The 12,247-nt window shown below is 39.5% G+C and overlaps 1 protein-coding gene across 5 annotated transcripts in view; it reads right to left on the reverse strand.

Moving 5' to 3' along the window:
* The window catches only part of LOC103690241 (uncharacterized), a 105,212-nt gene that overhangs the window by 37,085 nt on the left and 55,880 nt on the right, over positions 1 to 12,247 (reverse strand). For all 5 annotated transcript variants that reach the window (XR_005501020.1, XR_010064319.1, XR_005501019.2 and 2 more), the window contains one exon: positions 11,042 to 11,143. The gene's annotated coding sequence lies outside the window, so the exon portion shown is untranslated. The remainder of the gene's footprint in view (positions 1 to 11,041; positions 11,144 to 12,247) is intronic.

Here is a 12,247-nt window from a genome sequence, read left to right on the forward strand (position 1 = left end):
AACAAATGAGACCATGGTATTGAATAACTTCATTTTGAAAAGGAGGAAAATGATCGTATGTCTCACAAAATACTCAAGGCAAGAACCTATGCCCAACAGCAGACTGATAGCACAAAAGGAACTCTATTGTTTTTGTAGATTTTAATCTCAGGTTGCTTTATTTGGGCTTTTTTTTTTTTTTACCTTGCTGGACTTTCGTATAATTTGGTTTCAGATTTGGTATTTTTATGAGGTGTGAGTGTGAGTGTGTGTGTGTGTGTGTGTGTGTGTGTGTGTGTGTGTGTGTGTGTTTAAGCCTTTTTTTTTTTTTGCCTGTTTCTTTTCCAAAGAGAAAGAAAAAGAAGGCATGAAGTTCTATCGGTGGGCAAGTGTGGAGTATCTGGAGGAGATGAGGGAAGAGCAGCTGTGACCAGGAGATATTGTATAAACACTAAAGCACACACAAAGAAATAAAACTGAAAGTGAACCAAACTATAATATGGAGGCTGACATTTTAAAAACTTTGGAAGGAGCTATAAGATAAAAATCTTAGTAATTCTACATTTAGACATGATACTTTAAATTTTACTTCAAGAGATGTTAAAGAAAATAATAAGGTAGAATTAAAATAACAAAGCATTCGATAGTATTAATAAAATGAAAAGGCATGTCAGAGGTAAAGAGACAACGCATGAAACTATGTGTCTAAAACAGGAGTTACATGAACAGTACAAAAGGTCTTCATGCGAGAGTAAGGCACAGATGCTCTAAAATAACATGACATCAGCAGGGTGGCCTAAAGGAGTCACTTAACTCACCACAGAGCCAGACCAGAAAGAAGGCAAAATGAACTCCTTGCTGTGTTTCAACTAGAGTGACCAAGGACATACACTAGAGAGTATTACAGAACAAGGCCCTGTGAAGCATGACAGGACAGGGCAGAAATATCAGAGAAGGGTAAGCTATAACCATCTTTAAGTCCAGAAGGAAACTGGGTTTCCTCTAGACAAAGACAGACTGGAAATACCTACATGGGTTTCCATTGCTTTCAGTAACCACACAGGTGCATCCCATTACCCTCACAAATGCTGAGTGAATTGAAGAGGCTCTAAAAAGATTCCCTGATAGATTATACCCCAATGAAGGGACTGCCATCAGTCCATTGTATGTTGGTATGGTGACCCTGCCAGCTCAGGATCTTGGCCTTTTAGCTAAGCCAAGATCCCAGCTTCTGAGATGTTCATGGCACCCTAGAAAAAACTTTCATAGGGAAACCAACACACAGTCTGCTACTAGACATGCCAATTGCTACACTCCCAGTACAAAACCAGCCAGTTAGCAATATTACACCACAGTAGTGCCAGTTTACCTAGTCTGTAGGCTAAACTGACAGATATATAGAAGGCAGTCTTTTAAAAATATCTTTTAAAAAAATCAATGACATTCATATCAGGGAAGTGTAAATCAAAACACATTGAGATAGCATTCCATGACTGTTCTAATGGAGATAATAAAATCATAAAACAAGCTACCTGGTAAAGGTTTGGGGAAAGGGAGACTCTTGCACATAGTGGGAATGGAACTTTAAAGACCCATAATGGAGAACAATCGAGAGCTTCCTCGTGATGGACGATAAGGACCCAGCAAGACCTCTTTGGGATATATGAGGAAAGGAAAGGGAAGGAAAGGAAAGGAAAGAGAAGGAGAAGGAGAGATAGGAAAGGAAAGAGAAGGAAAGGAAAGGAAAGGAAAATCATCTTATCAAAGAGATACCTGCGCCCCATGTTTACTGTGATACAGATAGGCAAGATGTGGGGAAATCAAAGTGTCTATCTAGAGATGGACAAGTAAATAAAATGTAGTTCATGTGTACACCAAAATGTAATCAGCCAAAAAGAAAATAAAATCCTGTTATCAACCACAAAAAAATACATGGAATAGGGGGTGTTATGTAGAATAAGCCAGACACAGAAAGATACACACAGCATGATCACACTTTTATGTGATACTTTGAAAAGAAAAGCACTGAACTCATAAAAATAGAAAAAAAAGAACAATTACTTGATTACTAGAGGCTGGGGAGCAGAAATAACAAGGAGGTAGGGGAAGTTTGCATCATGGCTGCCCAAATATAATCGGACCAGAGGAAAAAGTCTCAGTGTTCTGTCCCCTGTGGGAAGCCTACATTCATAGAATGTTCATACATTCTATGAAGAACGATAGGAGAGCAGTTTGTATGTTCCAGGGAATGGAATTTCTACTCCCCTGACACTTCATACATTGTATACATAGATCCTATTCTATCTGCATGCCATTAATATATACAATTGTCTTGCTTCAGCTTAAAATAAACTAAAAAAATTAAACAATGAATTTTCCAAGGGCTTGTTCAGGTAGCTGATCACAGGATTATATTACCCAGTGCTATTCGGTCTTTGTCAATTTGTAGCGCCATTATGGGGGACATCTCAAAGCAACCTTCACCTGGATGAAGCTTTTGGACCACAATGGCTGGTATAATACGAACTTAACTTTCAGTGATGGATATTTTTCTTAACATTTGCATAGACTTTAGGCAATGATAAAATTAATATCTCTAAGTTTGCAATCATACATACCAACAGTGACACATACATGTAGATACTTACGAACAGTGACACATACCTGTAGATACTTATGTGGAAACACACATAGATACACATAAGTACTCATGTACTCAGATGCACATATGCCCAGAGTCAGATGCACACATACACATGTACATTGTTATACACAGATATATAAACAGACACAACATAGATATGCACATACAGATTCAGACAGGTATGCACACCCATATATTTATACACACATGTATATAGATACACAGATGATAGATACAGAGATACATACAGAAATATATAAATTCATACTTAGACACACAGATTAGATACACAGTCACACAAAGGTATGTATATGTACACAGAGATATATAGCTTCATAGAAACACACAGTGACACCGACCCAGGGAGAGAGATACATAGAAAACAATGGATTTTAGAAATAGCTGAAGAAATATAGTAGCACAAAAGTGAAAAAGGAAGCAGATTGCATCCCCTGGAACTAAGAGAATGGTGCATGAATGTGTGGGCAATGAGACATGCCAGGAAAACATCAAGTAGGACTAAAGCTAAAGAATTATATTAAAAGAAATATGAAAATTTGTTTATGTTTTGTAATCATATCCTATAGGAAGGAATGCATGGGAGTGCTGCTGGTTTGAATAAGGATGGCCCCATAGGCTTATATTTGAACACTTGGACACCAGGGAGTAGCACTATTTGAAAAGATTAAAAGTATTAAGTATTAAGGAGTGTGGTCGTGTTGGATGACATGTGTCACTGAAATGGGCTTTGAGGTTTCAAATGCCTATACTAAACCTCTCTGACTACAGATCAGGATGTAGTTCTCAGCTAGTGCTCCAGCACCTGCCTGCGTGCTTCCATGCTCCCTGCCATGATGATAATGGACTAAACTTCCAAACCCTAAGCAGTTCCACAGTTGAGTGTTTTCTCTTTTGCCATGGTCATAGAGACTCTTCACAGCAATAGAACGGTGATGAAGACAGAGGTCATGGAAAATTCCGTTTTAAATGTCTAAGTATGTTAAATCACTTCATATAATTTCATGTAAACTTTTTGAGTTTAAAACTGTAAGATTAAGCCTAGAAATAGTTATTGACACCTTGCCCATGCCAATGTGAGCCTGCCCTACCCCTCTAGTATTTTCCAATAGTGATAATGATAGCAAAGAGATGGTTTGCTGGCAAGCAGGCAGGTTATAAGTCAAGAAGGCATTGGTTAGCAAGAGCAATGTTTGCTAATCTGAAAGAAAAATAATAAGCCTATTATTCTAGGTTCACTCCTGATTGATTAGAAAGTGTTAAATAGAATACTGTTAAGCACTGATTGATGCCTGTGCTCCAGCCATTGTTAGCTAAAACACAATTTGGAAAGGAAGAATCAAGAACTTGGCAAGCGTATCAGTTACTTATTCTTCTATTGCTAAATAGGACACTATGATGAATGCAACATATAAAAGAAAGAGTTTATTGGGAGCTTACAAGTTAGATTACATGACCACCATGTTGAGTAACATAGCAGAGAGGCATGGTGCTGGAGTAGAAGCTGAGAGCTCACATCTGGAGGCACGAGAACAAGACAGAGAAAACAACCTGGGAATGGCATGGGCATTTGAAATCTTAAAGCCTGCCCCTAGTGACACACCTCCTCCAACAAGCTGCACTTTCTACTCCTTTGCAAACATAACTGAGGACCAAGTATTCAAACATAAAAGCCTAGGGAAGATGTTCATATTCAGAGCCTGCAAATCGAGGTAGAGATGATCTCTCCTGGGACAGGAGGAAGGGATGTTAATGAATAGCCATACCTGTAGTCCAATGTCTTTCACTTCCCTGAGTAACTCATTAAGCCATGCAAGTTCTGCCCCTCCATTGTTCTTGTCTCTACATCATTCTTAGTATACAGTTCAGATAACTAAGCCTTCCTTAGGTAACCCTCTCAAGATATAAATACGATACATAACAGTGTCTCCCAAGGAGTAGCCCCCTCTCCTCTTCTTGTTGCAGTGGAAGGTAAAACAACTCCAAGTCTAGAACTAGAAATCACCAAAGGCAAGTTATCACACAGGAAACCAGCAATGCCTGGGTTTGCTCACCCCTTGTATCCATATCACACACACATGGACATGCACACCAACACTGGGCTCAGACACTCTCAAACCTTTATGACTTAACAATTATACATTATTTGAAATGAACTCCTTCATTTAATGAAAATAGCTCAATTTGTTGCTCATTTCACAAAACACTAACCTTTCCCAGATACCCACATGTGCCAATTGGCACGTTTCCAAATGCCTTGCATGAATTACCTCATCTAAGCCTCATGAAACCCTTCTAGAGGGGAGGCTCGATTATCATCAATTAGCTACCTCCACTCTGCAAAGGTGAACACAAAGCTCATGGAAATAAAAGAGCCTCCTTGGAATTAGACAAGCTAAACAGTACGACGGCTTGTGTTGAAACCCTGCCACAATCCAAGTCTAATAACTAAATAGTACTCCTTTCTGAGCACCCAGTGAGAGCAATTAATGTATTCAAAAACCCCAAACATGCTAAGTATTCTTCATTGTGTCAGTTGTTTTGACACCAAAACACAAAGGTATAAAGAAATGTTCCTGGATTATTTTGTCAAATCAAGCCTGAGTCCATGAACAGTGAATGTCCCTTACCCTCATACACACTCCAGCTTCCCCAAAAATGTTCTCTCTTGAGTTCTGGGTCACCACTCAAAGCATCTGAACTATCTGAAGGCTGTTGCTGTGGCCATGGCAACCCTCACCTTCCAACTGTGTCACACCTGCTTTCCATCACAAGAACAGTTCCAGCAGGCTAAGGAGCTATACATTTCTGTAAATAGTTATTTCAGCAAAATGGTTCAGGCCTGGCTGTAACCCAGCTTTTCAGACAGGCAATGTTTAGCCATTTCATTACTGTTCCTCAGGAATGAAAGGAGAGAGGAAGAGAAAGTGAGAAAAGGGCTTTGAAAATGACCCGAATGGGATTTAACATCACTTCAAAAGACTGTAGCAAACAAAGCCAATGCTGTGCGTACATGATTCTGTTACTTGGTTCATCTGATCTATTTGTTTATTGTCTACCTATGTATTTAATATACATCCAGGAATTTGTATTAAATACAGGGTGGATTAAAATCTGTCATGCCAGTTGTGGTAACATATGCCTATTTTCCTATTAGTCAGGAAACAAGGGCAGGAGGACCATGAGTTTAATGTTGGTTCAGGCAATATAAGAAAACTCTGGCTCAAATAACAAATAAATTACTCAATTAAAATTTTAAAAGTAATGTATGTTTCTATTAGAATAAAAGACACAGGGCCAGACTATAGTGTTACACACCTTTAATCTCAGCATCAGGAAGCAGACAGATCTTAGAATTCAAGGCCAGTCTGGTCTACATAGTGAGTGCCAGAACACAGAGAAATCCTGTCTCAAAAGGAAGAGAGAGAGAGAGAGAGAGAGAGAGAGAGAGAGAGAGAGAGAGAGAGAGGTGATTTTTTTTCTAATTTGGTCACAAGTAACAATTTTTTTTTAAATCACACACACACACACACACACACACACACACACACATACACCTAACTTTTTTTTCAAAGCAGGTTTTGTGATCTCTCTTTGAAGCATACACTACTTTATGTAGATTTAAAATATGGAACTATTTTTTATTTGGTGTTAATAATCTCTTCCCACTGACCTGATTTTTTTTTTTTTGCTGTGTAAAATGTAAGGTGAATGGACATACCTGGTGTGTAATGTAATGCATCGCTATTTTTGCATTATTCACACCATCTTGTTTTCTGTATGTCCTCAAATGGTATGGAGCTGATATGAAGTGTTCATGTGACTGGGAGCCATCATACTGCAAAGAAGATTGGAGGTTGGGATCCAGAAAGTAGTTGTGACAATAGAATGGGATCTTAGAGTGGCCAACATTGAAAAGAATGGGTTGCCAAGAGAACTGAAGTACATCTTAACCCAAAGGTTACCTGACATAATGAGCCACATTAGGATCGTCCATGGAGGTAAGTGACCACCAAGTCCTCTGGCCTATTAATCCAACTTCTCAGAATATGTACTTGCTAAGTTAGCCCACCCCAATGAGCTCTGATTGACTCACTTGTAACTAGGAAGCAATAATGGGGCTGAACTCTTAGGGGTCTCTGAGAGTAACTTCTGGCACATGAGACGGCTTCAGGGTACTCCTGGGGCTACAGACATGCGGTTACCATGTCTACTACTTCTAAAGAAAGAACAGGAGGGCTTCAAACATGGAGGCTTTGTGATCAGACTGTATCTTCCATTTCTCCAACATCTTTGAGCTGTTTTCCCCTAACAACCCTTTCACTGTGCTCCTAGAACTTTTCCATGGACCATATTGTTGTCTGTCTCTTTAGATACCTTTTCTTATCTAAGATTGTGCTTGGTCTGCAGATCATGTTTTAGTAAAGAATTCTATTTTCCCAGTTTCTACAAAGGGTCCATCTAGGCCACTTTAGTAAAAACCCCCACCAAATTTAAAGAACAAATTTAGTTTTCTTCCCTACAATGGACATCTAGGCAGTTTTCTATTAGCAATTTCCAGACACTGACTAAAGGGTCTACTCATTCCTACAAACGCACACCATTCTTACCATACTGAACTGAGCCCAGTCTCTCTATATTGACATTCTCAACTTTACTTTCCTTAGTCTTACATTTTTCCTTTGTCTATTTAACTCCATTTGGCACAACTTGTCTTTAACACTTAGCAAGAGAAAAACAACACTATCTTTGAAGTGTCTGACTCAAGTGAAAGAGGAGAAGGAAGAGAATGTAATATCAGTCCTCAGAATTCTTGTCTCTTCAAGCCTCCCTTCCCTAACATGGCCATTGTCTAAATAACTCAAGTGAAGGTGAAGTCACCAAGAATCATTGTAGTTGAGAATATTTCATCAAATATCACATTGAAAGGATTTTTAACTGCGAGTGCGTGACGGGGGACAGAATGCTGGCACTGGGCAGTAATATGGGCAGGCAGAGCCTGGTAGATAGTGAGATGACTGGGAAGGAAGCTGAGAAGCAGTGCTTTCCTAATTTCGCCCACAGGAAGGGAATGGCATGATGAAGCTGGCAGGTCACTGGACCTTTCTGATCAGTTTAATAAGCCTAGAGCATCCTACACTGGCTGTGAGGCTTGTGTGTCTCCAGACACACTGCCTTCCAGGGCCCTCAGTTTTCACCAAAGCCTCCCCATTGTGAGGCACTCCTTTATGAAGGCTCAATGGTTCTTACCACCAGGTAGGGAATAGGTCACAAAAACAAAAATGAGAAAACTGGCCAAGAGCTGAAAGAAAAAAAAAAACCACAAGAACCATCAATGGCAACGGAATTTAAAATAATGGACCAGAATTCTGTCAGAGGGGCTGTTTTTACTCTTGGGAGCTTGGCTGTCTGGGATCAGGGCCATAAGTTGTGCTCAGTACGTGAAAGATAGGAATCATCTACCTTAGAAAGTATTGTTTAACAGATCTGTCTGCCTTAAAACTAATCAGACCTATTTTCATGACTCATAAGGAGATACCTCTTGTGTGACAAACTTCTGTAGTCATGACTAGAATTGGACCATTGATCTAGTCCAGGCGTGAAGCATCTTCCTTGGATACTACGATCTGATGTGCTTGGTACTGTGGTAGAACCTCTCCGATTTTGTGGGGCTTTCTTTCATCAGAGCCCCATAACAAATTGGAGTCCTGGAGGAAACCTTTGACTATGGCCAAGCACATGCACAGTGACAAGTGTCTGTGCACAAAAGCACCACTGAGAATGGGCCTGCCTTTGGGTTCTCACTGGGTTCTTTATTTCTTCTACTTTCCCATGTGGGTGGTGCCACTCGGTCCTGGATGGCAATATATGAAAAATTAGTCCTTGACAGTACAGACCTTCTAACAAAGCTAAGAAAGTAGCCAAACATGCAGAGATAACACCAGAGTGTGGGTCTCCGAAATATGACCCTAGCAACTGGATGTTCCCAATTTCACACACCCAAAAGTGAATGATGCTTCTGAACTCCCTTTTACCAGAGATGTGGCTTGTTTAATAGAATAGACAGTCTAAGCAACTTTTTCACTGATGTTTAGAAAAACGTGGAAATATTATCATGTTTAGAATGCCCCAGTTACATGGTCCTTCAGACCTCTTTCTCTTCCAGGAAATTTGTTTTAATTTGCTTCCCAAATAAACACATTATATTTCTAGCTGTCATATTTGAATAATTTTAAAATGCTTAGGGAACGTGAAAACAGAGGTTTGTGTTATGCACAGTTAAGTAGTTGATCTATTTTTTTTAACTAATCAGTTAAGTAAAATGTAGCAAGCTGTTCCTCTGTGTATTTGAAAGGTATAGACTATTTTAAGTTATGTCATAAATGACAGAGAGGTTTAGGTATATATGCCAGAAAAAGATCAAAGATCACAGGCAGTTTTGGGTTTGGTGGACTTTGTTGTTTTGTTTTGTTTCTTTTTGGCTGGTTGGTTTGGAGGAGTTTTTGTTTGTTGCCTGGTTTGTTTATTTGATTGATATTGTTTTCAAATGCTTAAGACTAGACAGTTGTGACCAGATAGAGGATGACATCTGAGAATGTGGAAACACATATCGTCAGTGCGTTTATGTTGATCTATGAGAGGCCCGAGACCCCCTGCTCCGCTTCTCAGTGCTCTGACTGAAATGTTCATTCATTATTAGAACAGTCTAGAATGTTAATCACACTGAGCACCCCTTATGGAACTATGTATACGTGGGTTGTACCTTTGAATCTTCTTCAAATACCGCTGAAACTATTCCCAAGATAAAACCCTTTGAGGATGCAATTTATTGCTCATTTCAAAACCACAAACTACACGCTCATAGTTACTGAGCTTGGCGCAGATTTATTGAATGTCTGCATGAATACATGCATGCTTTACTCATATCCTTGAGTTTGAAGGCTTTGTCAGAAAGGCCCATTTCTGGAGATTAGGAGATTCAGTCAGATACCTGACTGAAAAATGTAATAGAGAAGCAGAATTTCTCTCTCCTGCACACACCATTACTGAGTTTTCTTGTGATACTTGTTAAGATTTTTGACACACAATTAGTTTGGTGAGCTATAAAAATATGAATGTCTATGGGTGATAATTTTGGTGATTTCTGTTTTTGACAAATATTTAAAACAATAATATATCATTTACTGCTTATGTATGTGATATATATTTACTTATAGTACTTATTTATGTGATAAAAGCTCCATTGTGGACCAATGAGACAAGTCAGCCTATAAGAGCACTTGCTGCCAAGTCCCATGACCTACATTCACACAAAAGAAGGAGAGAAGGGACTCCTGCAAGCTGCTCTCTGATCACAACCTGTGCACTGTAGTATAACCACACACACACACACACACACACACACACACACACACACACACACACACGTGTACACACATGCACACAAAATAAAAATAAAAATGCAATTGTTAAAAAGTTCCAACAGGACAAACAAACAGAAGAAAAAGAGAAGATGTATGGAACTGGATCCATGAAAGTAAAAGAGGAGCCTGTTAGGGAAGAGGAGCAAGTGGGGCTCTGGGTACATATCCTTCAAAAGCAAACTGACACCTTTACAGTGTCATCATAGAGGACTCTGCACTGGAGAGACATCTATTCCAACTTTTGGCAGCACATATTAATACCATATACACACATATACACATGTACCATATACACAGTGGGCTTTTTAAATCTTGCCCTCCTGGGCCTGGCACTCTAAGCCTCTTGTTTATTGGTTTCAGAGTACAATCCTGGAAGTTCTATTGGCTTTTATAAAAACCAAGAGTGACAGATGTGTTTTGCTATTGACCCCATGATCATAGAAATTATTTTCAGGATGAGGACACTCCAGTGAGAGAAGCAGATTGGCACTAACACTAATCTGGGATAACAGTTTGTCTCAGTCAAACGCTGACATAAGGTCAACAGCAGTCAACGATTGTGCCTGAGGAACACTGCTAAGAAAAATTAAATATCAGTTATGGCAAGTCGGACTGCTCACATTTAAACGGACTGCCATGTGAGAGGGTTTGAGAAATGTGAAATTTTAGGTAGGAATAAAAATAGTTAATCCAAGTCTGAGATTCTTCAGATGCAAGATGTCCTGCGTTGCTCCCAGGGGACTGCTGCTACCTGGGTAGGTTGTTCTGCCATGGTTTTTCTTCAAGTTTTAGTTTTTATAATTCATTTTCATTGGCATTATTCACCCCTCCATTGCCCTGCCTCCCCTCCTTCCCTACTCCCTTTGCTTTTCCTCCACACAGATTACTCTGCTTCTGCTTCTGTGGAATCGACTGTCGATTCTGCCTATGAGAGGAAGCAGGGGTTGTTTCTCAGCTTTTTGCACAATCTACTTACCCACTCTTTCTGAATTCATTAGACCATAGTCTCCTCATATGTAGTCAGCCTTCTCCTTTTGTGTCCCATGTGTGTATGCAAATATTTTACTCTGGAGTCCACCTATAATAGAAAAAACACATGCAATATTTGTTTTTTGAGATCTGGCATATTTCACTTACTATGGTGATCTTCAGTTCTATCTATTTTGCTTTCAAATTATGAAAATCTATTTTTGCAGCTTAACAAAATCTAGTATACATACACACATACACACACATACATGTATATATATATATATATACACATATATACATGTTGTCTTTGTCCACACACCTGTCCATGGACTTCTAGGTTGATTTGTATCTGGATTGCTATGAATGATACAGCAGTAAGAATGATGTCAAGTCAAATAACCCTATTAAAAATGGGGTTCAGCGCAGGGAGACAAATAACCCTATTAAAAAATGGGGTTCAGCCCCCAGTGAACTAGACTGTTGGGGGGGAGGGCGGCAATGGGGGGAGGGTTGGGAGGGGAACACCCATAAGGAAGGGGAGGGGGGAGGGGGATGTTTGCCCGGAAACCGGGAATAACACTCAAAATGTATATAAGAAATACTCAAGTTAATAAAAAAAAAAATAGAAAAAAATGGGGTTCAGAGCTAAACAAAGAATTCACAGCTGAGGAATGCCGAATGGCTGAAAAACACCTAAAGAAATGTTCAACATCTTTAGTCATAAGGGAAATGCAAATCAAAACAACCCTGAGATTTCACCTCACACCAGTGAGAATGGCTAAGATCAAAAACTCAGGTGACAGCAGATGCTGGCGAGGATGTGGAGAAAGAGGAACACTCCTCCATTGTTGGTGGGGTTGCAGACTGGTACAACCATTCTGGAAATCAGTCTGGAGGTTCCTCAGAAAATTGGACATTGAACTGCCTGAGGATCCAGCTATACCTCTCTTGGGCATATACCCCAAAGATGCCCCAACATATAAAAAAGACACGTGCTCCACTATGTTCATCGCAGCCTTATTTATAATAGCCAGAAGCTGGAAAGAACCCAGATGCCCTTCAACAGAGGAATGGATACATCTACACAATGGAATATTACTCATCTATCAAAAACAATGACTTTATGAAATTCGTAGGCAAATGGTTGGAACTGGAAAATATCATCCTGAGTGAGGTAACCCAATCACAGAAAAACACACATGGTATGCAC

This window comes from Rattus norvegicus, chromosome 2 (genome assembly GCF_036323735.1).
Source record: "Rattus norvegicus strain BN/NHsdMcwi chromosome 2, GRCr8, whole genome shotgun sequence".
NCBI classification, from domain to species: Eukaryota; Metazoa; Chordata; class Mammalia; order Rodentia; family Muridae; genus Rattus; species Rattus norvegicus.